The following is a 27546-nucleotide window of genomic DNA, read 5'->3' as shown; positions in this document are numbered from 1 at the left end:
CGGTCAGTGCAGGGCTGGACATGAGCTGGTAATGTGCACTTGGAGCCCAGAGAGCCAAATGTGTCCTGGGCTGCATCCAAAGCAGCATGGCCAGCAGGGTGAGGGAGGGGATTCTGTCCCTCTGCTCTGCTCTGGTGAGACCCCACCTGCAGTGCTACATCCAGCTCTGGGGCCCCAGCACAGGAAAGACATGGACCTGTTGGAGCTAGTCCAGAGGAAGATGACCAAGATTATTAGAGGGATGGAGCATTTCTCATATGAGGAAAGGCTGAGAGAATTGCATTTGTTCAGCCTGGCAAAGAGAAGGCTTCTATGTGACCTAATTGTGACCTCCCAGTACCTGAAGGGAGCCTACAAGGAAGATGGGGAGGGAGTTTATACAAGATTATGTAATGATAGGACATGGGGGAATGGATTCAAACTAAAAGATAGTAGTTTTAGATTATGTGTTAGGAGGAAGTTTTTTACTGTGAGGGGTGAGGCACTGGAACAGGTTGCCCAGAGAAGCTGTGGATGCCCCATTCCTGGAAGTGTTCAAGGCCAGGCTGGATGGGTTCTGAGTAACTTGGTTTAGGTGTTCCTGTCCATGGCAGGGGGGGTGGAACTAGGTGACCTTTAAAGTCCCTTCCAACCCAAACTATTCTATGATTTTATGAAAGAATTAATCAATATTTGAGTGCAATTATATCCTAGAAAACCTCCCACTAAGCCCTCTCCCTCTAACCCAGGCGCTGTCATATCTGGTAAATGTTGATCCAGATGGCCAATTTCAGTCATAACCAAATTTAATACAGCACTTCCCATTGTCTTTTTCATTCAGCAGGCCACACACAAAGTCCTAAACAATGTGAAATACAGTTAACATCTTCTTTGTGAGAAGAGACAAAGAGTATAAACATATTTTATTTACTTACTTACTTCCTCATTCAGAAGTTTTAACATCAGGCTAATTAGGAGTCTCTTTTAGTCAAAGGTATTTTTGGGGGGTGGCCATGTCCAGGTGCTGGAGCTGATGGGCTGCAGGGATGGCCTCTGTGAGGAAAAAGCAGGGGCTGTCCTGTGTCAAACAATGCCAGCTCCCACACACCCACCACAGGACACTGCTGGACCCTTCAGCCTGGTGGTGCCTTGGGGAAAACATATTTAAGAAGGAAAAAAGGATGCGTAGCAGTGAGGAAAATAATACTGTGGACGCCAAGCTCAGAGAAGTTGGAAAGAAGATGCTCCAGGACCTGAAGCAGGTATTTCCATGTAGCCCATGGAAAAGACCACAGCACAGCAGGTAAATATGATGGAACTGCAGCATGCAGAGAAGAGCCCAAGACAGAGCAGGTTTATCTGGAAGGACTGTAACCCATACAGTGGACCCACGATAGAGCAGGGGAAAAGTGTGAGGAACAGGAAAAAGCTGTGAGGATGAGGGAGTGGCAGACAGCTCAACTTCTCACTCTCCATCCTCCTGTTCTGCTTGGTGGGGGTGGAGTGGTTAGAGGAGTCAGGAATAGAGGACTGAAATTGTACCTAGGAAAAAGAGGGATTGTGAGGAAAAGCATTGTTTTGTCTTTGTTTTTCACTTTTCAATAAATTGACGAAAGATTAAATTAATTTTCCCCAAGCCAAGCCTGTTTTGCTTGTAACAATAATTAGTAATTGATATCTTTGTCTTTATCTCAGTCATGAGCTGTTCCATTATGTTTTCTTCCCTTGTCCAGCTTAGGAAAGGGAGTGAGACAGCAGGTGGGTGGGTGTCTGAGAGCCAGATAGATACCAGCCAAGGTCAACCTACAGCAAGCTTTTACATATCCTTGGTCCAGGGAACTTACCAAAGTTAAGATTCTAGTTTAGGAGCAAGCATGTAGATTATTCCTGCATCAACAAATAGCTTATACTTAAGGAGTCAGAACTTTTGCAGTAAGGTGCAGACCCTTTCTCTCTGTTTCTAGCTTTTTGAGGTTGTTTTTTTTTTTTTTTTTAACAAGTTGGAAATTTGGTTTTAACTAGTTTAATTAACGATATTTTGAATTATACAATGTACCTTTTTTGCTGAGTAGCATTATGTAAGTACATAACAAATATGATTTATTGTACAACAGTGATTAAGTGAGCATAGTCTGCTATAATAAACAGGTTCATTGTATTAGCAAAGGGTAATTTTGTACATACTGATGTATCACCAATCTGCAGTATTTTCTATGTCAAGAAATGAGATAGATATGAGCTTCTCGTTTTTACCATTTTATCAAAGTGCATCCACTGGAACACTGCATACTAGTGGAAACCACTTCTACTGGAATGTGGCAGTATGAAATATTGTTCACTAACCAGTCCCATTACTCATGTTAGAAGCAGGATGACATCAAAGGAATCCAACTGCAGAGGCTCGAGTGGTGAATAAAACTAATTAGAGTCACATTTAGTATCTTTATGCGGTTTATGTCAAATTAACGGTATGTCTGTACTTTCCCTAGCAAGTAATAGGCCTCTTAATTTTTCCACAATAAATCACTATAGTTGTCCATCTCAGATAATACTTGAATAATTGAAATTACAAGAATTTTGTTAGAGAAGAATTTTAATCTTCAGTCTGCCTTGCCAGAAGGAATGTTAACATATAAAACCAGTTTTGTGGTTAACGTTTCAATCTGAGGTGTGAGATAATAATAACTTCTATTTTTGGAACCAAAGTAGACTACTCAGATCAAAAAAAAAAAAGGACCATGCTACTTATTATGATTCAACTAGTTTGAAAAAAATTCACTGGTAATGAGAAAGAGGGTTTTCTTCCTTTTTCTATTATATATGACTTATCCTATGGAAATAGAAAAATTATTAATTATAATTAATGAATTCACTGTGTCTATAATGGCTTTAGACCATTATAAGTCAGAGCAAAACTTGGCTCATTTAGTATAAATACCAGGAAAAAAACCCCAATATTTTTTCCTTATGCAAATTCAGGTGATCTGAATTATTGACTTTTTGATGAGAATAATTTTCCTATGTTTAAGAGTGCACAAAAACAAAATCAGAAGGGAGCAAATATGCTATTCACTTCCTTTCTGTAAAAATATATGGTATGTAAGATATATGTCAAAGGTGATCCCAATTTACCTCTGAAAATCCAGACCTGGTGAATATTATGAAGGAATTATATCTACGTCAAATTAGGCACATTAATATAAAGCATTCATTTGAAAGATAGGTACCTCAAATCCGTTTCAAAGATCATAGAATCTCATGAGTTGGAAGGGACCCACAAGGATCATCAAAGTCCAGCTCCTCGCCCTGCATAGCACAGCCCCAAGAATCACACCTTGTGCCTGAGAGTATTGTCCAAATGCTTCTTGAATTCTGTCAGGTTTAATGCTGTGATCACTTTGAAAGAGGCACATCGAATCTACCCTAAAATAGAATGGAATACATGCTCAAAATAGGTGAAATAAATAGCCATGTCATTATTTTTTTCCTTCCAGATTTGAAAAAAAGACTAAGAGGTCTGATGGGACCAGTTAAATTAGATGATATCAATCTTGTCCTATGTTTCTTCTAAAAAAATAAAACATAAACCAAAGCCATACTCACTTATTTTTTTTATTCATTATTACATAAGTAATACACATATAAAATGAGGATGTCAGGCAACGCCCACATAAATGTGGGTCAAGAAAGTAATGTTTGCCTCCAAGTGCAATTCTTATTATCAGTGATAACAGAGCCTTCATAAGAGCTGTTACAATTTTACTCCAAAATATATAAATTACAAGTCAAATTTAGTTCTCATTCATTTAAAAATGGTGGAAAAGACACCAGAGATATGGCAACAAAGTCTATTATGGTTTATTATTTAAAAGAATTTCTAATTAATATTTTTATTTTGCACTAGTAAGCATTTGTTAATATTAATATTTAATGCAAGGAAATATTAAATGTGTGCAACGTAGTAGAATAAAATCGACTTGCTTAAAATTCTCACAAAATCAGAAAATAAGCTATGTTTATATCTGAACAATTTTGTTCTGGTTGTAATTACAGTGATGAATGCTATGGATCAAATCTCCTCATTTAGAGACAAATTATCATTGTCAGGAGGGAATTTTCTTCTGTTTCCTTCTGTTCACTCACACAAATGCAAATATGTGCTTTTAAAGTGTTTTCTCCTTATAAAACACCACAGTTGTGCATTTCATAAAATATAAGCAAGGATCTAACACAGTCACTAGCTATGTATATGCTAAAGAACTAACATTATTTTTAGCAACTTTCAACGAGATTCTGTACAATAATTGGCATGTCAAAATGCCATATTTCAAAATTGTTTACTTTTATGTTCCCTAATGAAAGGTACTCCTGGTGTTTTCCCAATACAGAGAGTTTAAAAAATAATCACCTTCAGAATGTCAGTTACATTTTGCAAGACAACTATATATAGGCCATATGGGTTTGATTTTTTAAAATAATCATTCAAATTAGTTGCAAGCAACTAAATAAATATAGCATTACTATATAACTAACACTTAGTAATGTCCAATAAGAGGCGTCTATATAGTCAATCACTTTCCAGCAATTAGATAAAATCTGATTCTGGTTTAGTTCTTACAAATTTATCTTTTCTTCTAGAACATGTGAGGCCATTTTTATGAAGTTCTGCATTTCAGACTGAGACACATACATCTCTACCAGCCATGCTGGGAGTTGAAAAAGCTGATCTCGTAAAAACAAGAATTTGTATTTGCAGTAATGAAATTGATATGATGCTTTCTTGTTCAAACACAGTGAACAGCAAGCTAATTTAATAAGCCACCACTACAGATGAGACATACACAAGTCTTTCAAAAGATATTTGCTAACTTAAATGAATTTTGCTGAAAAAATACTAAAGGATGCAGTAATATTTCATAACGAGAAAAACTCTGGCATCCTGACAAACTAATCTTATTTCAGCTAATCTTATTAGCAGAACAAGCATTTTTGGAGACCTGTGTAAGTGCAATACTTTCAGATGTGTTCTACAGCATTGTGGTACATGTGGAAGGCTTTGGAAAACATATTCTTACTCAAATTTTCAATAGTTAGGTATCAGACTCTGAGGAGAAAAAGTCTGACACAAAAGTGTTCTTACTGTCAAATAAGTCTGTGAAACTATTATGGGAAGATACCCATTTTTAAAAAGTCCTTGAGTATTTAAGGTAACAATATCATGTTTATTAGGCAACCCCTCAAAACTAGTTAGTTTTCTATTTACTTGTGTGTTTTGACATTTACCCACTGAAAGTTGCTTTAGAACCTCGCCATGCCCTGGAACAATTCAAGCATCCATTGTTCTAACTGTCTTTTTGATGAGGCCTCTCACTTAACAACTTAAATGCATGCTGGTCTAAGCTCTGTTCTGGGTGGAGATGTCTTCAAGTAAGTGGCACATACTGATCATTTTCAAAACCAGGTGCCATATCAAAAAGCCTACTGGAAGGCTTTTTAAGTCTGCAGAGGAAGTAGATTTAATTGCATTCCACTGCCTGTGCAACCCTAGACATGACACCCAAGTGAAGAGCCCTGATATTTATCTTTGCTGATGAGCACTGCTCTGTGTGTGCTTCTCCTCAGACATTGCTCCTTAAAAGGATACATTTTCTGGAAAAATCCCCGTCTCCCACAAAGCCCATAGGAAATTGCATGTGGCATCCATTTTCCTTGAGTTTAATGCAATTATCAGATTTGGATCTTTATTTCAGTTTCACTGTTGTGCTAAAAATATCAAACTGGGATTACAAACCCAGAAGGTGTTCTCACAGATGGGTAAACTGTAGGCATGAAGATAACTCAAAATTCTGGAGAATTAATTGAGGGAAAAAAAACAACTGTAAGTGCTGGCCACGTCCTTTAAGTTTTTATTTTGATAATTTCTTAGCATGCCATTTTTTTCATTTGATACCAGATATATGTGACTCATAACTGGGAGAAGAGAAGGAGTGAAATAAAAGAATAGGAAGTAAATAGGTTGGTTTGCCACTTGAAGATGAAGTGCACTACATCAATGCAAAGGTTAATAAACCTTAACACAATTTGTCTATCAAATGTGAGTCTCTAAAATATTAGGCGCCTAATGGTGTCACCGACAGTGGGTTGCAAAATTGCATTCTGTTATAGAAAAAGTGTTTTTCAATCTTTTCACTTGATACCAAAAACTTTGTTTGTTGGCACCTGTAATAAAATACCACCTGCAAATGATTCACAGTGTGACTCACCACAGTTTGTGCTAGACGAACAGTAGCACATCAGAATAACTCTGTAATCAGTTACTTGAATCTCTACGAAATACTAAATTGACTTTATGGTGCTCTTTTATAAATTGTTATTACATTTTACTGATCCTTGTTTTCATTCTTAACTGCTGTGTTCTATGTCTACACTTTTTAACTACTAAAGATAATAATGTAGGCATCCATTTCCTTGAAATTCACTTTCCCATTAAATATGACTGATAAAAAGCAAATACCCAGTTTAGACTGGGATTAAAAGTATTCTCATCTTTTTTTCATTTTGACTTTGGCTGGGTTTTATACACACCCATTGCCTTAAAGAAGCACCTCTTGAAACATCTGGAATTGATCTTGGCAAAACAGAGGAAAGGTAAGTAGAAGTATTACAATCTCTTTTAGCAAATAGGAAACCCAGGAAGGTTAACTACTTTGTATGGGCTGTCACACCTCTGATTCATGAGATTCAGTTCCTTCATCACAAAACAAAGCCTCTTTGAAATTCTGGGATTTCTAGCATTTGCTTCTTCTTCACATTGCTAACTCTGATAAACAAATTCCTCGCTCGGAAGGGAAGTTGAAAAGTTGAGTGTTTTTTTCATTCTTTCTCATGGGAAAGGGGTTGGGGTTTTGGGGCTTTTTTACTTTCTTGTTAGGTGAGTCATAACATCCTGAACACACTCTAGAGTAACACAAAACAGATGTTAAAGCCAGTGTCATGTGTGTAATCTTCAACATCTAAGGTATTATGCATTTTTAGGGTAGTGTTAGAGAAGACGACAGAATGGCTCCCACAGAATTTTTCACAGGATGAGACTGAAGCTGTGCAAAGTCAATTCATTTTCCTTTTCTCATCTTGTCAATATTGACATAAAACTTTTTCATAAGGAACGTGAGACAGACAAGACCTGCTAATTGCGAGGGGGAAGGAAGAGGAGGTCTTTCATTATCGGTACAACCTGTGCTGCTTCATAAACAGTGAGTGATCAAATCTTTTAGAGATAAACCCTTGAATGCTTGCTGCTCTACTGCAGCAACACATTGTGAAGGCTTCAGGCATTGGTTTGGGGGAGACTGAATCCCAGCATATGGAGGGACTGCCAATAGCCATGTAGGAGAAAAACAAAGCTGAACTCCTGCATCTCTGTTTCCTGCTGCCTCTCTCTGGCCTTAGGCTGCAAAGCTATTTCACATGCTGATTTTTAACAACACATAAACAATGAAAAACAGCCTTAAAAATCAGTCTTGCCATATAAAAACATTCTCTTTAAAGAAGCCAGAGGTATGGGATAAAATGGGACAAGGAAGTTAAGGTAGACAAAAGTGTAAAGTGAGGGTGATTAACCACCTTTTCTCAGCAGAAATTTCGAGGTTTAGAATTCGATGGTGAGAACTCCAGTATGTATGCAAATCATATTTCTAATGCTCAAAAAACATTTTCCTGAGAAACACAGTATTTCTTTACTATTTCTGTAAGGCATAGACTGCATGATACCCTCCAAGATATCACTGGGTTTCTAGAGGTGATGAAATATGGTTTCAAAATTTAATTCAACCAGTTCTGAGTCCCTAAGCATAATTGATGAAAGAAGGAAAAAAGTAAGGCATTTCAACTAGATGGAAGAAGGCGATAAGTTTGAATAAATGTATGGCCCTTACATATCCATCTGTATTTCAATAGGAGTTGTAACACTGGAAGTTGAATTATTAAAAAAAAAATCCAAAATCCCCCATAAAGAAACATAAGAACAATGTTTGGGCATGCTTAACTAGCTAATTTTATTAAATACAGGAAAAGTTTAGAACCACAAATGTATAATTCGAGCTGAATATCTCTATTCATAACAAAGCACTGGAGTAGATTATTTAGTAGTTTGAGTAGTCTCCATCACTGGAGGATTTTAAGATAAAAATAACAAACCTCTGACTGTAATGATACAGGCACAGTTGATCCAGCCCTCAGAAATTTTTAAGGTTCACTTCCCTCTGATTCACTAAGACACATTGTTTATTAAATACACACTTTTCAGAAAAACGTAAACATATTTAGTGCTGTACCATAATAAGGAGTATAGCAGTAAAGCTGCATGACGTGTTTCGGGGCACAGTTGCCTTCCGACCTGAGCAGAGAAAAGAACAGCAAAATGGAGTTCTATTTCTCTTACCTATGTCTTCAGTTTTTTATGATCCATCAGCCTGGTCATGACATTGTATGAGCAGAAACAATTTACATCAAGTGGTCGCTGCTCAGTTTTGTGACCCTAATAACTAAATACCTCAGTATGAAAAGAGATATGCTACTGTATAACCCAAAGAGGACTTCTGCCCATGAAAAAATTTCATAGAAATTAAAAACAGTGAAATGCCACTACTTCAAATATTGTAAGACACTTGGAAAGTGTGTCTTCTAAACCATCATTGAAACTAGTCACTCGTTCTCTGTTACTGGATAAGATCTCATAGTTGGCAAAAACTTGTAAATGCAAAATCTGTTTCTTTCTGTTACCGTGAGAGAAAAGCTAAAAGCTTTGGGTTCTGTTTGTTGGGGTTTTTTTCTCTTGTTTTTTTGGGTTTTTTTCCCCACAAAACCAGCAAAGTGTTGCTATGTTGTCTTTTAAGTTTAGATATGAAGATTTTATTTCCAAGTCAAATAAACCTCAATCTAATTACATTTCAGGGTAAGCAGAAGAGGGAAGGGACATTAGAAAAAAGACAAAGTCTTGAATCTCAAAATATCTGTATTAAACTGGCTTCACTCATCCCTAAACACTGGTACCTACTTATCAAGTCTCTTTCTAACTAAATACATCAAAGAAACTGGAGCACTGCCAAGTCTAGATACACTAAAGCAGATATACTTGACTATACTGAGACAAGAGACAGAGGATTTTGTGGGATTTTTGAAAGAGATTATATCCATTAATGCCACAGAAGAATATAATGATTTACATTATTCGAGAGCTGTGCCAAATGAATTAGTAATCATCAGATATCTTTTCTAAAGTGCCACAAGAAACTCTTTAGCAGTCACCTTCTAGAAAAGCACAAGTTCAAAAATTTGTCACATCCAAAAAATGTCATAGTACATAATCAAAAAGCACAAGTTATCTGCAATGTAGTTAACCCTGTGCTAACTTATCACACTACAACCTTGAGTTCCACTTTACTTGATACCTATGATGTCCTGGACACCAAAACCTCCAAGTGATGCAACAGCCTGTGTAATGTTGTTTGTTCAACAGAGACAAGAAAAGAAGTGAATCATCCTGAGCATTTGCTGCCATTTTAGGAAATAAAAATAGATTCTCACCTGACAGAAAACTTGTTAATTTTCCTGTGGTTTGATGTCCTTTTACAGTAGGCTGTTACAAGTTTTGTATTGAATCACTTCTTATCTTTCATGTTGTCACAGGATTATAAGGAAAGAAAGATTCATTAAGGAAATAGAAAGAACGAGAGCAAAGCAATATAAGTGAGTGCTTTCCTGGGAAAGAGGCTGGCCCTGGGAGTGCCAATGGGCCTCACTGTCCCTGCCCAAACCCTCCAGTACTCCCCCAGAAGCCTAAAGCCTACTACCCCATTTCAGCTCCCCAGCTCCTGGCTGGGATGGTGGGACTGGTCCTGGCTGTCACTCCCTGTTTCACTAAACCTCATGGGAAACCCCCTGCACTCCAGGTCCTCAGAGAATGCCTGTCCCCTGGTAAAGACGACAGAGATCAGAGTCCATTTCCTAAAACAGATTGAGGTATCTTTTCCAGTTTCACTTCATTTCAATTTACATTCAGGAAAAAACCATGAGAGACAAAGACTGCATGCTTGACTATGAGCCCCAGCCTCTACCTCACACAAATGCGTTCTGTTTTCCCCCTTCCTCATTTTTCTTACCTTCAGTTCTCTGTTGCACAGTGGTTCAGCAACACATCTAAGAATTAAAGATGAGCCTTTTCCTAAAATTTACTGCAGAGGAATCTGTATGTCCTGGTTTTCAAACCATTTATTGAAGATAGTCTGTAGAAGAGATGTTTGCTGCTCTGGACTCTCGCTTTCCCCAGGCAATGCATAGTCCACAGAGCACAGGTATGTGCAGAAACAGCTCAGTCTTTCCTCTAAAACCACATTTGCTAACATGACAGTAATATGTCATGTCAAAACAGCACCCAATGCAACATATTTGGCCTAGCCCAAAAGTCATTGTTTCGCAGCAGAGGAGCAAATCACTGGGACCCAGATGTGCAGTTGGGGTCAGTTGTTTTAAGGATAATGCTACAAAATCAAGCAGGATATAATTTTTACCACCCCTCTCTGCTTGTTTTAGATATTATGTCTTCAGTGTCATTATTCTAAAAGACAATTCTACTTCTGGAGTTACTATGGATCCCAATTTTAAGTGAAGAAACATATCTGAAAGCAGCAATTGAAAGGTACCATCTGCACCTTTCTCATATTTGCATTTATACACAAATACTTAGATGATAGGGTTATTGACTCAGTTTGTGGATAAATATTTGGACTTATATAGGTTCCTTCTCTGAACAAAATATTTATACCTAAAATGCTTTAGCGCTGCATTTGTTACTGGTGCAAAGCCCTGAACCTAAATGCCACTACTACTATATTGCACAAATTCAAAAATAGAAAATCTGACTTAAACACATTGTTAGATATTTCAATTTGATCTTAAATTCAGATTCAACTATTTCTTGGTTAAAAAATAACGGATTTTTAATAGAATTTTAATTTAATTCAATATGATATTATTAAACCTATATAAATTAGAAAATATGACAGTTGAAGACATATGTATAAAATGCCTTGCTGATAATCCTACATCATTATGGTCAAAGTCTTTTTAAGATGGGCCTCATTTCAGTCTTTGTGTTTCGAACATCCTAATGAAAACAAGCTGCCAAGTAAGAGGTGTTTTATTTGGATGTATTACCTGTATTAGAAACAATTGTCTAAAAGCCCTCACTGAAGCCCACACACCACCCTCACAGAATAGACCAGTACTGCAAGTTTTACAGTTCCAAAACAGAATTTGATGAGGCTATTCCCACTAACTCAGAATGAAGTATCAGGGAAAGTAACACCAAAGCACTAAGGTTTGGATTTAAGGAAAAACAATTTATTTTCAGATAAGATACCTGCTACTTCTACTTTAGATATTGGTTAACCTGTCTAAAATGAAAGCAGCAGAATGAAATTGAGTATTTTCTAACCTTCTCTAAGTAGAATCAGCTATTTCAGAGCATCTTTAACCAGAATCACCTTTCCTTGTCTGATCAGGTGTTATGAATGAATGATGTATGTTTAAATCAGCTCTTGCCTTTTGCCCAGGCCTCAGGTAGCAGGCAGTATCTTTACTTACCCTAAGACCCACTCTGATCTGCAAGTTCTTTAATAATGGCTGATTCGGTCTATTATAAATTGAATCCTTTATTAAGACACAAAACTAACAGACATAAGACTTAGACTATTATTACACAGGGATAAGACAAAAGGCATACTGGTATTATACACGCAGGGTTAAAGGTACCATTAAATTTACAGCTATCTAAGAAATAGTATCATTTAGGATTCAATGGTTTCTCACCATCCAATCTTGATGGAGTACACATCGAAAAATCCTCTCTCTCAATTCCCAGGAAAGTAACCTGGAGTTGTGTCCAAGCTCCAGGGAGAAATTCTCTCACACATTCCTGAGGAGTGTGTAAGAGACTTTTGCCTTTGCGTTAATTTGTGTGGACTTTTATAGACATAAGCACCATGTCTTTCAGTCACTGATGTTTATTTTCTTTTATTTCTTTCCACATCTGCTCTCATACCAAGATGTGTACTGGGGCTGGAGTTTTAGACTCCCACATGCCTGGGGGGTGACTCCTTGCTGGGCTCTCTGACCCCTCACTGTGCTATTAATGTGGCCTGAGTTATCTCTTCCAAATGCCCCAGCCATGAGAGAGAGGGGATGTCCTGCCACATCAGGTTAACCTGCCAAACAGGAGGGGTGAAAGTCGTCAAGGAACATCACAGACTCCAGATAAGGAATGAAGATTTTGACAAAACTGTGAACGCCTTCTGTGGAAAAAATTAGACCACTGAACTTGGAGGGCAAAGAAACCATGCAAATGGTTCAAACAAGAATTTAAGACACAGATCAACAGGGATGTTTCTGAATGGAATCACCTGCTGGATGATAAATTATTTTTGAACACCTAACACAAATAAATGGAGTAGATAGGGAACATTTTAAATCGTCTTTGTCAGGAAACCCTGGTTTCTATCTTCCATTGCCCCTTCTACTCAAAGTTTGTCACTGGAAAACTATAACATGGAATGAACTGCAGTCCAGTGCTAAGAACATAAATGTAAGAGCAGAGACGGAAGCAATTCATCTGAGCAGAGGTCCATGTAACCTGTATCCCACATCTGAAATGGGCCTGTACGCAATGTATGCTGAGAGAGCTCAGGAATAGCAAAAGCAGATACTGCTACTTTCTCTCCCTATTTCTGTGGTTCACAGCAGTCTGCCATTTGGGGATTCTTTTTTTTTTTTTTTTTTCAGCTAAAAGCTGCATCTGCATCCTGTTTTATAGCCCTTGATTGATTTTCTTCCATAAATTTGCCTAAGAGTTTTTCAAACCCATTTACAGAGAGAGCCTCCACAGGAGTGCTGGTGATGAGTTCCAGACTTTTCCTGCATGCTGTGTGTAAAAGCTCTTCCTTTCCTTTGATTTATACCTGCAGCCTGACCATTTCATCTGATGCTCCAGTGGACTGTTGTGAGAAAAGGGGAATAATTGTACCCTGTTGCATTTCTGCATGCTCCTCTATTAAATTCTCCCTCAGCCATTTTAAAAACTCTTCATCTCTTGAAACTCTATTCATATTGTACTGGATCTTGCTGGGATGAGTTAATTTTCTTCATAGCAACCCATATGTTTCTGTGTTTCAGATCTGTGACCAAAGAATTGACGGTTGCACTACATGATTGTTCTGGGTTCCTTCCCACTGCAATACTCTATTCCATTCTATTCCATTCTTAAAAAAATGTTGATAACACAATAACGTTTTAGCCACTGCTGAACATTGTTTGCATGATGCCAAGACTCCGTTTCTCACTCTGCTCTCACATGTAGATTAGGGATCGGCAAGAGACTGGGAGAGGATGCTGGCAGAGCAGACGACTCAATATCTCTCTTCTTCTGAGAAAAGAGGTATTCCACATCATAAAACATCATGCTCAGCAACAAAACCAGACAAATATTTTCCCAAGTAACTAGTGCTTAGAGACTGGCTGGGCACTGGTTGACTGGTGGTAAGTTAAGTTTGTACTAATTGTTTTTTCTTTTCTTTTTTTTCCCCTCTACACTTTGTATTTAGCTCAATCCTTGAGTTTTCTCACTGTTCCCCTTGAATTCCCCACCCCATTCCATGGGGGTGGAGCAAACAAAGATTCATTGGGGCCTTACCTGCCAGCTGAGGTTAACTCCACAAGCATATGCAAAGTGCTTCATACTTTCATTCATCCAGAGAACCCCATATATTTTCTCATTTGCCATCTTCCATTCCTTTATGTTGAGGATGATTTAAGTGAATAGTACATCTCATATTGCAGAAAAACATTTAATCAATGCAATAGGTTTTCTAAGATCAGAAACATTACCAAACGTTAACCTGACAAATTGCAACCTTGAGAAGAAATGCTATGTGTATGACAAAGACGAAGCCAAGCAAAAAAAAATCCACCTGATTTTTATGATAACACACCTGCCACCATGTGGGAAAGTAGCAGCAGTATTGCATGGTATGTAGTGTGAGGAGTAGAAGGTGGAGGACAAAAGTTTAAAAAACTTCCTAGAAACTAAAGCACAGTCTGTAGAAGAATGGGAATTCTCACAAGAGAACATTCTGAGAATTATCTCATGGAGAGGTCATTCAAGCTGTCAGTGCACTGCCTACTTTTCCTGCCTGCTCTTCCTGCCTGCTCCAGTCTCCCATGTTCCTCTCCTCCTGCTCTCAGCACCTGATTTCTCAAGGCCCTTTTGTCCAGACAAAAAGTTACCCAAGACAGGATACAAGAAAATGAGAGACTCTGTGTGTTTCTTTGTATGTGCACATGTGTGTTTCTGCATGTGTGAGAGTGTACATGTGCTGAAGGCTTACAGAAGAATAGGGAATTTACTCACTCGAGGTAGCCTACAAAGTAAACTACAACCTAGGCCACAGAGGAAGGCAGTAAAAAATCTGTCCAATGTGAAGACCTAAATCCTTCTCGACAAACCCAAGTCTCAGTTTAACTAAGCATACAAGCAAGACACCCGGTACCAGGCAGCCATGGCAATGTCCCAAAACCTGTTGAAACAGTAATGTCCCTGCAAATCATCTGTCCAGCTACGGCCATCTGCAAGGCAGCTGGAATGGCTTACAAAACACCAGGAGGCTCAGATTCAAAGTTTCTTATCCTTTGGAGGGAAAGAAAAAGGAATTATACCAGCATCCTACAGATGTGCTGAACCATGGAGAAGAATAGAATTTATTTGGAATGATCTTTTGGGAGTTAAAGAGAGGAAACCTACCTCTTTTTTTTTGTAATAAAAAAAGAATAAGTACCCTGGCTCAGTCAGACAGTCTCACAGTGCTCCACCAAGTGTGTGAGTCAGGATTTTAATTTACTGAATCTATATGAGTCTTTCCCAACATCCTGTGCTTTTCTGTGTGCTCAATAGTCTTATCTTTTAGATATGTTTACTTTCCAGGGTGGAAATCAGACTTTCTGGTCTGTGGTTACCAGGTTTTCCTCTGTGGTTCTCAGACTTTTTTTTGTAATGGGAGTTACTCTTCTAGAACAGTAAAAATTGCACTGCACTGTTTACAACTACAGTTTACAAGGCTTTGCCATATGCTTCGCAGTTTCACATCTGAGTTACTCCGAAGATTTCTTCCAAATGTCACCCAGTTCTGGAGACTTATCTAACTTTTGTTTGGTCTAATTCCTCCCGCATATTCACAACAAATTTCTCTAACTCCTCCAATCCCTCTGCTGCAAAGAATAATGGGGAAGTGAAAATTATCAAAGACTTACACAATAGACTAATAAAAAAAATCTGCTGTGTCTTCTTCATCCCTGAGTACCCTCCTACACCCTGGTCATCAAATTTTCTGTTTGTCTTCCTGTATCTGGTGAAGAAGCAAACAACTTCTTACAACTTGAACATTGCAAACCACTCCTCAAATTTTGTTCTAGTCATCAGACTCTGTCTTCAAGTTATCATGTTTTATGGGCTTTCTTTTTCTTCTCATTTATACAATCTTTCCATTTTCTATAAGGCAGATCTTTTCTTAGGACAGCCTCCTTAAGTTTTCTGTCATGTCAGGCAGGCCCAGAAAAAACTGGACTTTTTGTTTTACTTTGTACCTTTGATATTACTAAAAGCATACATTTCTACAGTACTTTTCCTCAGCAGATATCAGAGTGCTCTAGGAAGGAGATATCAGCACTAGCTCTGCTTTTGAGAAAAGGAAACATGAGTGGTGAAATAGATGCTCCTAAGCCTTTCAACAGACCACTAGCAAACCAGGGATAAAATCCTCCTCAGTACCAATAGTCCTTGCATTGCATACACCAATAGGATGGAATTCACATGCATGTTTGCACACTTCAATGGGCATCCATCCAGTCATTTCAGCTTTACCATGCAAGAAGACCTCTACAATCATACATGATTTACTGGACACTAACAGTAATGAAGAAAAACAGAAAAAGATATCTAGGATAGATTAACAAAAACAAACTTGACTTTGAAATTTAAGAAATATCTGTATATTATAAAACCAACCTAAAAATGAAGCAGTTTCTTCAAACCTCTTTTGCTACTAAGAAACAATGAACTGCAATGGCTAAGCTTGAGTCTAGTAAAAGTTGCATTTACATTTCTGTACTGTGACAGAATAATTTTATTCAGACTGGAAGGGTTTTACACTGGGACATGTTGAACTCAGCTTTGCAGTGTTCCTTGGTCCATAAATAAAACATTTCAATTATTATACAAAGTGCAACCTTTAATTAAAATTAACCATAAGAGGCACTAAGAAGGGGAAAGGATATGACAGGGATTTGTGCTAAATGACAAGCATTGAGAGCAGACTGACCAAGGTACTCTGAAATGTGTTGGAATTCAATTTTAAAACAGTTCATTGTGCCTCATTCTCTATTGCATGAAGGCTCCTTCACGCTGCTTGGCTGAAGAAACAGTCATAAGGTAAATAAGAATAAAAGTTATTGGCACTAGATAATTCTTGTCACTATCACTTAGTCAAAATGGTGCAGGGAATCACTTCAGTGTGAGATCTATTATAGCATGACTCCCACTTAAATTTAAACAGGCAGCAGAGAAAAAGGAGGAGTCAAACTAAGAATGAAGAAGAAACTGATGCAGCAGGGGAGAAATTCACATTTAATATTAAATTAAAAAAAAAAACCAAAAACAAACAAAAACCAAACAAAAAACCCCCCACAAATAAAAGCTGGAAACCAAAAGAAACTGAAATGCTACAGTAGTTCAAGGACATGTAGAAAAGATATTTTCACCTTGATTTCAGTGTGTTACTTGATATCCCTGTTTAAAATTTTGTGCAATAAACAGGTTTTGTCTTTATTTCCTGAAATTATATTCTGTAGAGTCACAAGGTTACACATTCAAGCTGAATATCAGAATAAAAAGGAAATTTCTACTAAATTCTTGTTTAAGAAAGAGTGCAGTTAGTGGTTTTTCTTTTTTTTTTTTTTGGTCCAACCCCAACTAAAGAATTGCAATCATTACAACAGGCCAGGCCTTCTTATTATGCCAGCAACTAATGCAGAAGTTATATTTCGAAAAGAATTTAGCTTGCATGCTTCTGAGACCATCGAGACCATCATTTGTGTATTACAGCTTTATTTTCACTGCTAAAAAATGTGGATGTTCTTAGAATACTCACTGGCAAGTAATAAATATTTTGAGCCAAAATTCCTTTGAAGACAAGAGACTCAGATTTGCCATGATTTACCATTATTTACCATCACACCCATAAAAGACTGACTCTGTGAAGTCCCTCAGGTAATCTTAGAGCACCTATAACCAGAGCACCCTCTCCACTTCTACTTACATGCAGCTTTTCCTGCTTGAATTATTCCTAAATAATTATGAAATAGCGCATACAGTATTCCCACCATGTCACAAACATCCCTATGTTCTTTGTGTGTCTTTTATGACACATTTTTAAACTACAGTATAGGAGAGGAAAGCTGTGTTTTGATAGCCATTAACACCATAATCTCTGTAAAATGTACAAAGATGAAAACTAAATGTTATTCTTGCTGCATCAGTCATGTTGTCATAAAGCAGAGCTGTGATAACAAGTTTTACTGTTAGCTTAGCAGTTTTACACTGCTAAGAGTATGCATACTCATCATTTTTACTTCTTCCTAAAACCATTTTTCTTTCCATGAGGCCATTTACAATTGCCCTTTTAAATTCCATTGCTTATGTGAACTCCTGTTCCTGAGAAACATAAACACGTAGCTCATTGCAACAAGAAGTGATGAATTGCAGCATGATTTTTAAAGTTTTGTATTTAAAAAAAATGCTTGGCATAAATCCTGTCTTGGAGTTTAAATCCAATGCAGACTATGTGTTATTGACTTTGAGACTTCATAGCAATGAAAACGCTTGACTGATACATCACAAGAATTATTCCTTTCTGTTGGCGTTCACGGCAGCTGTGCTGAGAGGAAACACCATGGCTGATGGGGCCCATGAGAGAAAGCTGTTACACTGTTCTGTATTCATTACTGAGCCTAATTACTCCCAGATTACAATGCAAAATGCATCTGCTTTGAATGGCATTCTAGTAATAGACATGCAGAGTGAACCAAATAGCTCTTCCTGATGTCATATAAGTGATTTCTTCTTTAAGAGGGTGAATGGCACCGATATGCAGATATATTTTATTCACAACAATTTAACAATTTAATCCTAATTATTCACAGCAGTTGGATGGGCTTTTTTCGTGTACCCAATAAAACCTCCACATTGCAAGTGACATCTATCATACTGTATCCAGGAGCACATCCATGTTGTCTGGTCCAGGCACTCTCACAACAGCAATGTGCTTGCAACCCAGTCTGAAGGACCGGTGGTGGTCCAGACTTTCATTCCATCTCTGCAGCTCCTGGTTTCCATACCAATAAAATTCAAGCATGTAGGCTAGATGGGAGCAGTAGAGCCCTTCAATGAATTGCCAGATCAGGGCAATGGAGATTGCATTTCTTGCACCTGCCTGTATAAGTTTTGCAAGAAGTGCAGTGGATTCATTTGGAGGATACAATAACTTAAAAGAGAAATTTAACTAATTGCTGCTTACGAAGTTTGCTTCTGTTCTTGGGTTTGGGTACTTGGTTGGGGGTTTGGAGGTTTTTCCTTTTTTTTTCTTTTTATTGTTTCAGTTTGCCTAAAATAACAATAAATTTCAAATTTCAATTTTAGATTAGAGGGATTTAGAATGTCTTCTAGAACACTCAAGGGACAGTTATTCTACTACATCAGCTAAGAGAGAAAATAGAGGTAATGTTTTTAGAAGGCATTTCTTTGTGCTTTTTTTGTTCTTTTTTTTTTCTTAATATAAAAATATTATGTCCCAAAGAAAGAACAAGAGCAAGCAGCATCAGTGTCCATATAAGAAATTGGTATGGGTCCTGTAACTTGATAAAAGCAGTCTACTAGAAATATTTTCTGTGGATTAGAAAGTTGTATGTTACAATTTAACTTGCATTGAATTTGTACTAATGAATTATAAACCACTAAAAATAATAGTGTAAACAACTTTAATGAAAATCCTGATTTCAGAAGTTTAGTGACATATGATGCAGTATCACTGTAATAAGTCCTCTACATTTGCATAGCTCTTCAATTTTTTTTTTTTAATTAAACATGCTCTAAAAAAACTTAGCCATTCTTACTACTAATATATTGTGTTCTCATTTTTTTTTCAGAAATAACTCTGCTTTAGATTAAAATTACATAGGTAATTTCACCACAACTACACTATAAATTGCATCACTTCATACTTCTCACAGGACCTCTTTCCACTGAAAATATTATCTATTGCTCCTTACCTTCGATAAAATCTAGTGCAGACTTTCAATGATTGACTGAAAGTGGAGCTTGAGAAAGACTATTTTTGGGGGGTAACCGTAGAACCTCTGTGTTCAGCACAGGTGATTTGCCTTTTCTTTCTGTTCCTGGCATTCAATCACTTCCACTTCCCTCTGCAATTCTGGATTCCAAAGATAAGGGAATTAGTTCTTTCTAATTGCATCAATGAACATGAGAGTAGTAAAAGAGGAGGGGCAGAAAATTGCTTGTAAGACTTAAAAGGAGTAGGTAATGTTAAAATGTGTGAATGCAAAAATGGTCAATATAAGACCAAGCCACCTCTATAGCACACATTCCTTTCAAAGGCAAATACAAGAGGTGACTCTGTTGTCATGCCTTGGAAGTAATGTGGAAACACCTGAATGTAAACAATGTTACAATTTGCCAAAATTAAAACTAGATTTAGAAAAGAAAACGTGAGACCAAATGCTTTTCCAGTTCAATATTTATGGTCATTTAATTTGTCTGGAAATGCTGAAAAATTGACCCATATATAGAAACAGGTGTTTCTGCAGAAGACAGAGCACTGAAAAAACACAGATAAAGAACAGTTTCAGGCATTTACAGATTTTAATATTATATTTTACAGTTCTCCCAGAAAGGAAAAAAAGAGAAGGTGACATCTGAAATGCAATTTTCATCATTATTGCTTGGCAGCAGAAAGTAGACAGAAAGGGATCTGACTGACAATAAAACCTCCTCAAGCAGTGCAGTGTGTGGGGAGAACTGTGTGGGACTTAAGGGGTTTCACAACAGAGAGGACTGTAGAAGGTAGTCTGTGATAAAACAATCCTAGTGGAACACCCTTCTAAATGTGCACGACATCTGACAGTGCAGCAAGAATGCTAAATCTAGAGGTGAAGATGGCATTGGAGCTGAACAGGGTCATAGAGGATTAGAATGTTTTAGAGAATCTTTCGCATGAGAAACAAAGCAGTGGCTTTCTTATATATAATTTATCATCCCACCTAGTTATTTATACCTATCATCGATATCTGGTAAGCAAAATATTCTGGATTGATTGTTGACTATGAAGCATGATTGCCTAGTGAAATGTCACTTCATTGTTCCCCTGATTGAGAGCACTTTTTTGTTGAATATTTTTAAAGAACTCCCAAATCAATGCAATTGAAAGAAAACCAACAAAAAATACTTTTAGACTGTTCGGCTCTAAAAAACTCAAATGAATCAGGAGAATGCACTTATTTTTGTCACTAAAATTTTTTCAGTTAATTTTCAGGAACACAATTCAAAAAATTCTATGTATTAAAAGTACATAAAAGAAGAAAAACAAACAAAAACCTAAACAAACAAACAAAAAAACTACCCAGCAGGGTTTGGAAGTGTGAGAGAATCTACTTTTTTCCACACTTGCTCTTATTCTCCTACTAGACTATCCCTCAATTCATTCATAAAAATTAAAGGTGGAATGCTGACGTGTCAGGTTTGGCAGATATATGAGTGGATACAGGCATATACAAAATATAATAACAATGTGCTAATGGTGAGGATAGCTGGTAATGAAGAATCATTGTGGCATTTTAATGTGCTTTAGAATCACTGCTCCTATTGACTTGAAAGTAAACAGTGTCTTCAAGAAGCATAACCCAACCTGAGGTCTTGTTAGAGGCACATATTTACCACTGCATGGAAAAAACTTCTGGTAAAACAGGTGTTCAGACTTACCAGTAAATTTGCAGTAGCTAAAGAGTATTTGCATTTAGGGAGCAAAGTTTCTTGGTGACAGAGACAGACCAGAAACATCAGTTTTACCACTACAAACAGGTCTTGAAAGTATTGCTATCTCCCCTCAGATCCTAGTGCTTGCTGAAGTTTAAATTTCCTTCTGGGCTCCTCATAGATTGGACTCCAAGTCTGTATCTTCATTAGACACTCATTAACTTTGCAAATGACAGAAGAGAGTCAGCAGGCCAAAAGAAAAAAAAAGTCCAAGTGTACTACACTTTTTGCTATTTACAGAATAGGGCCAAAGCTTGATCATGATGACTTAAACTTGTGTCTCAGCCACTGATAGACAGAAAAAAGAAATTTACTGATTTTGAAGTATGGAATGAAATAATAAGGTTTTCTTTTCTTGGTTTGCCTGAGTTTAGTAATCAGCTTGTTACAGTTAGCAGTTATGCCTAATCATATGTTTAGCTAAATTGGGGGAAAAAATGGCAATTAGACATTCTACATGCATACAGCTATCCAGTAGGAATTATTATTAGAAAAGCACACACTGAATTATACTTGGATTAGCCTGAATTGCCTGCAGTAAAGGACACTGAGAGAAAAGCACCCCACAATTCTTACATTACCCAGGAGAAAGAAGACACACACTGGAGGCAATTGCTGATTGACAGGTTGATTTCTTGGGAAATTTTGGGGTTTTTTCCCCTGAAATCCAATGCAGGTATTTCCCCAGAGGAGAAATCAAACCCATTAGTGAGCCATATGTGAACATAAATTCAGCAGAAGTCTCTTAAGGATCCACGATCATATCATATCAACAGAGAGAAAATGTTTAATCCTTCTTTTGATGTCTGCTCAAAAAGACTTCACTGATTGATTCAAGGCTGCTGTCCTTTACTTCCCATGACATGGCAATTGCTTAAATATGGTTATATTTGAATTAAGTCACATTGCCCACAGCTTGTCTCTTTTCCTGTGATGCCCGAGGTGTGAGCTGTAGATAAAAACCTTACTGAAGAGCACAGTTTTCACACAAGTAGAGAGGTCAAGCTTGACAGTGGAAGGCAGGTTCAGGGAGAAACTTGGCCATTGAGATTTCAGCCCTGCAGCTGCCACCCAAAACTGAAGCCTCTCTACTACAACGTAAGGAGAATACATTCAATACCCATATAGTGCCCCGTCAGGCAGGTGCCTTGGTTTAGGTTTTGGGGTGACCAAGCTATTGGATATTGGGAATGAGGGGTTCATCCCTAAGTCTGTTTCTCACTGTGTCTCAGTGTCACTATGGGAGTGAAAGGATTGCCTTAGGTGTCAAAATCATGGGTTTGAGTACAAAGAGGAAAACCTACTTTTTCTTAAATCACTCCTTTGGTTAGTAAGCACCTTTTGTATAATGGATTTCTTGTCATAAGTGTAATTTGTCAGCAAAGTAGCCTGTGATGGGACCTGCTTTTACAGCGTTCCTGGAGTGAAAGAAAGATTGCATTCACTGCTAAAATTTAGAAAAATCCCTAAACTTTATTGCCATCATATCAAATCACTGAATTTAATATTTTATTTATTTGGAAAATTTTATGGCCAAATTTGCACAGTCACATTTTTATTTTCCTCTAGGAAATAAAACCTTTTTTCCTTTGCCTCTAGGACAATGCAGTATTTAAAATCAACAAAGTTTTCGATACTGCCACATAAAAGCAAGCTTGATGAAATACTTAATATTTCTAGGCTCTAAAAAAAATTTTGGTTTGATATTCATGTAACTTTTCCAGTGTTTTCATGAAATCAAAATAAAAAAGACACTGAGAAACTTTACTGTCTCCTCTAAAATTTAGTTGATATAATTCTTTTGGAGATACCAAAAAATCTTACTAAAAGTTGCAAGGCATGAGCATAAACTACCCAAGCTTCCAGGTATTGAGAAAAATAAACACTTAAAAACCAATCTACTGTTTCAGCTGTTGGCAGCTTTTACTAAAAAAAGCTATTCCACATCTAAGTGTAATTGCTATTCAAACAGATCGTGTTCAAAAGTGACCCTGTTTGGCTCTGTACACAACAGCAATGAGCTACTCCTGCCATGGGAAGGAACTGCTGTGACTCCATGGTACCTTGCAAAGAGGTTTGGTGTCCTAAGAAGAACATAGAAAGGTGGCCAGGAGATAGACCAAAATTGTGTAAAGAAAACAGTGGTCTGGAAACCAGTCCCAGCCACTAAGCTGTGGCCAGAGTTTAACACTATGAAAGAGCAGACTGATGTTCTCTGTAGGATGCCACATACAACATAATCAGGTGTTACCATGGCTGGTTCAAAACCCCAGTGTGGTTCCTGAAGGAGTTGATGGTGCTGTATAAATCTGCAGGAGCTGTGCTGATGCCCAACTCAGGATCAGTGTTGGCTTGCTGCATTCTGCACTCTGGGGCCACACACAGCACAGAAGCTGACAGTAGGGGCAGCTCATTTTCATCTCATTGACTATTTTTTTCAAATAATGTCCTGACCCTCTAAAAACTGTCATTAATTCCTGTAAAACACTGAAGCATTTTGAATACATGAGTAGAAAATGTATATGTAGGAAAAATACCAACAAATGTAATGTTATTCAGCATAAGGGAAAGAAACTGTTCATTTATCACAATGGCTTGCCTTAGGAACATTAACAAACCTCATTTCTCTTCTTTGTCAATCGAAACTTTCTTTGACTCAGTTTTGTCTCTGTAACTTTGAGAACCTAAAAACAACTTTACAACAGCTGTGACTGAGCTCATAGAATGCTATTTTTGATTTTCCTTCATTAGAGATTTAGGGCTGATCTAGACATAGGCTGAAAATTAAATTTATGAAAGCTGCTTCAAAAGTGCTTTACTTTCCACAGGATCACCCCTTCCATGCCCAAACTTTGACAAGAAAGCCCTCCTCCTAGAAGTCTCCTTCAGACCATTTTTCTAATTTTTTTCCTCCATTAGCAATGAGCTCATTTCCTATCTATGGAAAGCTTTGAACCTGGTGCATCAACCTTGTTACAGGACCAGCTGCAGTTTTCCCACCAGCACAGCAAAGAGGTGTTGTGTTACTGGGAGCCACAGGTACAGCCCAGAAGACAGACTGTGTATCAGAGCTCTGCTCCCTGTCTTCTGTGCAAAAGCAGTGCAAAGGCTAGGGAGGGGGGAGATTAAGCCAGGCTACTCAGTCCCTTATTCAGTTCTATATTTATACAGGTCTCATACCAGAAGTTTATATGATAAAATGTTTATGCTTCAGTATTTATGTGTGTTATGTCAGCTAAATTAAGGGGTCCAACAGTTCTAGCATAAAATAAGTAAGGACAACACAGCATAATGAAATAAGGTCCTGTTTTAAAGTGTCTGATGTCAGCTTGATGTGCTAGCTTTCATAATTAATTACTTAATCTTTTGCTGTATGAGAGTTCTGACCTTTGACTTGAGTGTACACCTTACTTCTGTATCTTTTGAAAGCCACTATACCTATATACTACATAAAACATTCAAAATGACACAGAAGAGCTTAAAGAAAAATATTTTCAAAATATAAGGTCTAAAGACAAACATGATTGTAGTCTTAAATGCTAAAAAAGTATAATGGATATTAGCATTCTATTTTATTCTAGTGAAATAGTTGTGTCTCATGCACCTGCACAGGGCTGACACACTATTTCATATTTGCTCTTTGCCAGATGAAGAACTGGATGCCAGACTATTCCTAAGAGGACAGAAGAAAGCTACGTCTAAAAATCTTTGCTACACTTAAGTTAAACTTACTTCGTCTGTTCCAAATTTGTATTCCAGAGGCAACAGCTAACAAAAACAAACTAAAATAACAACAGCTAAACAAAGAAAGAAACCAATTCTCCCAGGAAGATGAAAAAAATTTATTAAAAAAAATTTAAATAGCAAAACCAAAAAGTAAACAAACAAATACTCCAAGACCAGAAACAAATTTGTACGTATCTTAATTTTAAGAGTGGAATAAGAACCAGCTCATCCTACTGATCTCAGGGTAGTATGAAACACACTGAAGGACTTGCCCTGAATTTCTTGAGTTTCTGGAGAGGACTTCTGTGATTGCTGAGCCATTCACAGGAGTTATATTTTAGAATCCCACTTAATTCCAATTTTTTAGCACTTTAAAATTTTTAAAATAACAGACAATGCAGTAGAACATATGAATACTAAGATGCTGTACAGAATATTTGTATGAATATTACTTTGAGCTAGACAAACAACTGCTTTTGAGTATAAAAGTATTTATACACAATACACAGCTCCCCCACAAGCCACCTCTTGGCTGAGGAAGCCCAGCTTTCTCAGCCTCTCCTTACATAAGACATCCTCCAATTCCTTAATTATCTTTATGGCCCATCACTGGACTCAGTCCAGTAAGTCTACATCTTACTTGTAGTGAGGAGCCCAGAGACTGACCCAGCACAGCAGATGTGTCTCACCAGAGTTGAATAGAGTAGGTGGATCACCAGCTCCAACCGGCAAACAATGCTCATCGTAAAGCATACCAGGAGGATGCTGACAGTCAGTATTTAAATACTATTTTTATTTTCCAAATTAGTATTTTTATTAATGGCATATTTCCATCTTTTAATTTTCTGTTATATTTAAAAGTTAATTGGCATAAAAGGGAAAGAGAAATCATAGAAGACCGCAGCATTATTAGCAAGGAATTAGTGTAATCAAAAAACAAAAATTACATTTGGTCTTGATTGTATAAATCCTAGCTTGAGATCCCTATCCACTCCATCTTTTATCTGCATAGTATAAATTTATATTCCAGTCATGTAGTCATGACATCATTTTTGGAAGAGGAGAGACTTCTTTAATTTTTGAATTGTCTTTTTGTTTTAAGATAATGTGAAGCATGTAAGGAAAATGTCTCTCTTCCTCATTTTTTGAAAAACATTAAATATTGCATAACCCATTGTAACAATGTACTCATACATTTACAGCTGTATTTGGTTTATGTTTTTTAAGACATAGAACATGTTTCTTCTTAATTTTAAGAGGTCAGCTAACTGCAGCAGTTATATCAAAGCATTAAAAATATTTATCTTAGTATAGGATTTGGGGGGATACATTTTTTTCTTCATATTTTGCTGTTGTTTGGTTTTTTTTCCTTAATGGCTATTCATCATTAATTTTGTTTTGCTTGTAGGTAATTGTACCCATCTGTTTCATCAGATAAGAGAAATAAATGGAAAGCAAGCCTGGAACAGAAGAGACGATATACAAGGCAACCCTCAAGAAGGTCCCACACAAACTTTCTCACTTGTCAGCAGCAGGGGGATAGAAGTCAGCTGGACTGTAAGGCATCATGGTAACTGACTCTGTAATGACCTTTTCCATTGATCAGACTGCTCTCCTTCTCCATAGCAGCAAAGGAACTACGGCTGCTCCCTGGACAGTACTGAGAATCACCCAGGTCACTTTTTCTGTGCATTTTTATTTGCTTCTTCTTTCTTCTCTTGGGAATGACTGGGATAAGAACAAATACTGTGTTTTGACACTTCCACAACCTCATACACACGGTCAGGTCTAACAAGAGCTGGGCCAAGGCACTCAAGCTAGGAACTAATGGAAATGTTTCACTCCCAGAGTTTGCAGCTGGTAGACAGCGGGGGGGAAAAAAAAAAAAAAAGAAAAGGAAAAAGGAAAATAATAAAAATGATTGAAAGATTCGAGATATTCCTAGTGGATGCGTCTACAAAAAAAAGGGAGACCTAGTATCTTCACACATTTATGTCCTCCTATACTGCCTCTACTCCCTCATCTGTTTGTGAGGATCAAAACCTAAGAGAGGAATTAGAAAAACTAACCCATATCAGAGAGCCTGAATAAAACAGACTGAACTATATGTGATAGAATAAACAGCCCAGCTCGGCCTTTTGTTTTACTGTAAACCATGTATGCTGCCACCACCAAAAATAAGTTACATTAATTTCTGCCTTACACCACAAGATTCTGCAGTATAATGTCTTCTCTTTGGTTCTGTCCCCTTACTTCTTTTTCTAGAGGGTTCTTATTCCCAGTCAATACTGAATACAAGAATTAACTTAATAGCAGGTTAATTTGTAAAGTTCTTTGAAACTCAGTGTAAAGCATTTAATAAGGCTATTGGGTTTTTCTCATTTACCAAAAAAAAAAAAAAAAAAAGAAAAACCAAAAAAAACCCCATATTTCGGAATTGAGCTTTATAATATTACTCTTTGTGGTGGATACACCACAACATTGCTTTTACTGCTATGACAAGAACAATTCTTTCTTCTTTCTTCTTTAGTCTCCTTTCAATTATTTTTCTGGAAATTATACATCTTGAAGATACTTATGAGCTATTGCAGAAAAAGAGAACAAAACAAAATAAAGCCTTTCCCAAGATTGTA

General features: G+C 37.2%; 1 long non-coding RNA gene across 2 annotated transcripts; it reads left to right on the top strand.

Moving 5' to 3' along the window:
* Positions 1-957: 957 nt before the first annotated feature.
* Positions 958-27546, top strand: LOC120411796. Of its 2 annotated transcripts, XR_005604325.1 has the most exons (3): positions 958-1282; positions 18779-18856; positions 26322-27546. It is a non-coding gene; the product is annotated as an uncharacterized LOC120411796 (long non-coding RNA). The 2 variants fall into 2 exon arrangements; XR_005604324.1 differs by lacking the exon at positions 18779-18856 and having other exon boundaries at positions 960-1282.

This window comes from Corvus cornix, chromosome 3 (genome assembly GCF_000738735.6).
Source record: "Corvus cornix cornix isolate S_Up_H32 chromosome 3, ASM73873v5, whole genome shotgun sequence".
NCBI lineage: Eukaryota > Metazoa > Chordata > Aves > Passeriformes > Corvidae > Corvus > Corvus cornix.
The sequence above is the reverse complement of the archived record's forward strand: the minus strand, read 5'-3'. Positions and strand labels throughout refer to the sequence as shown.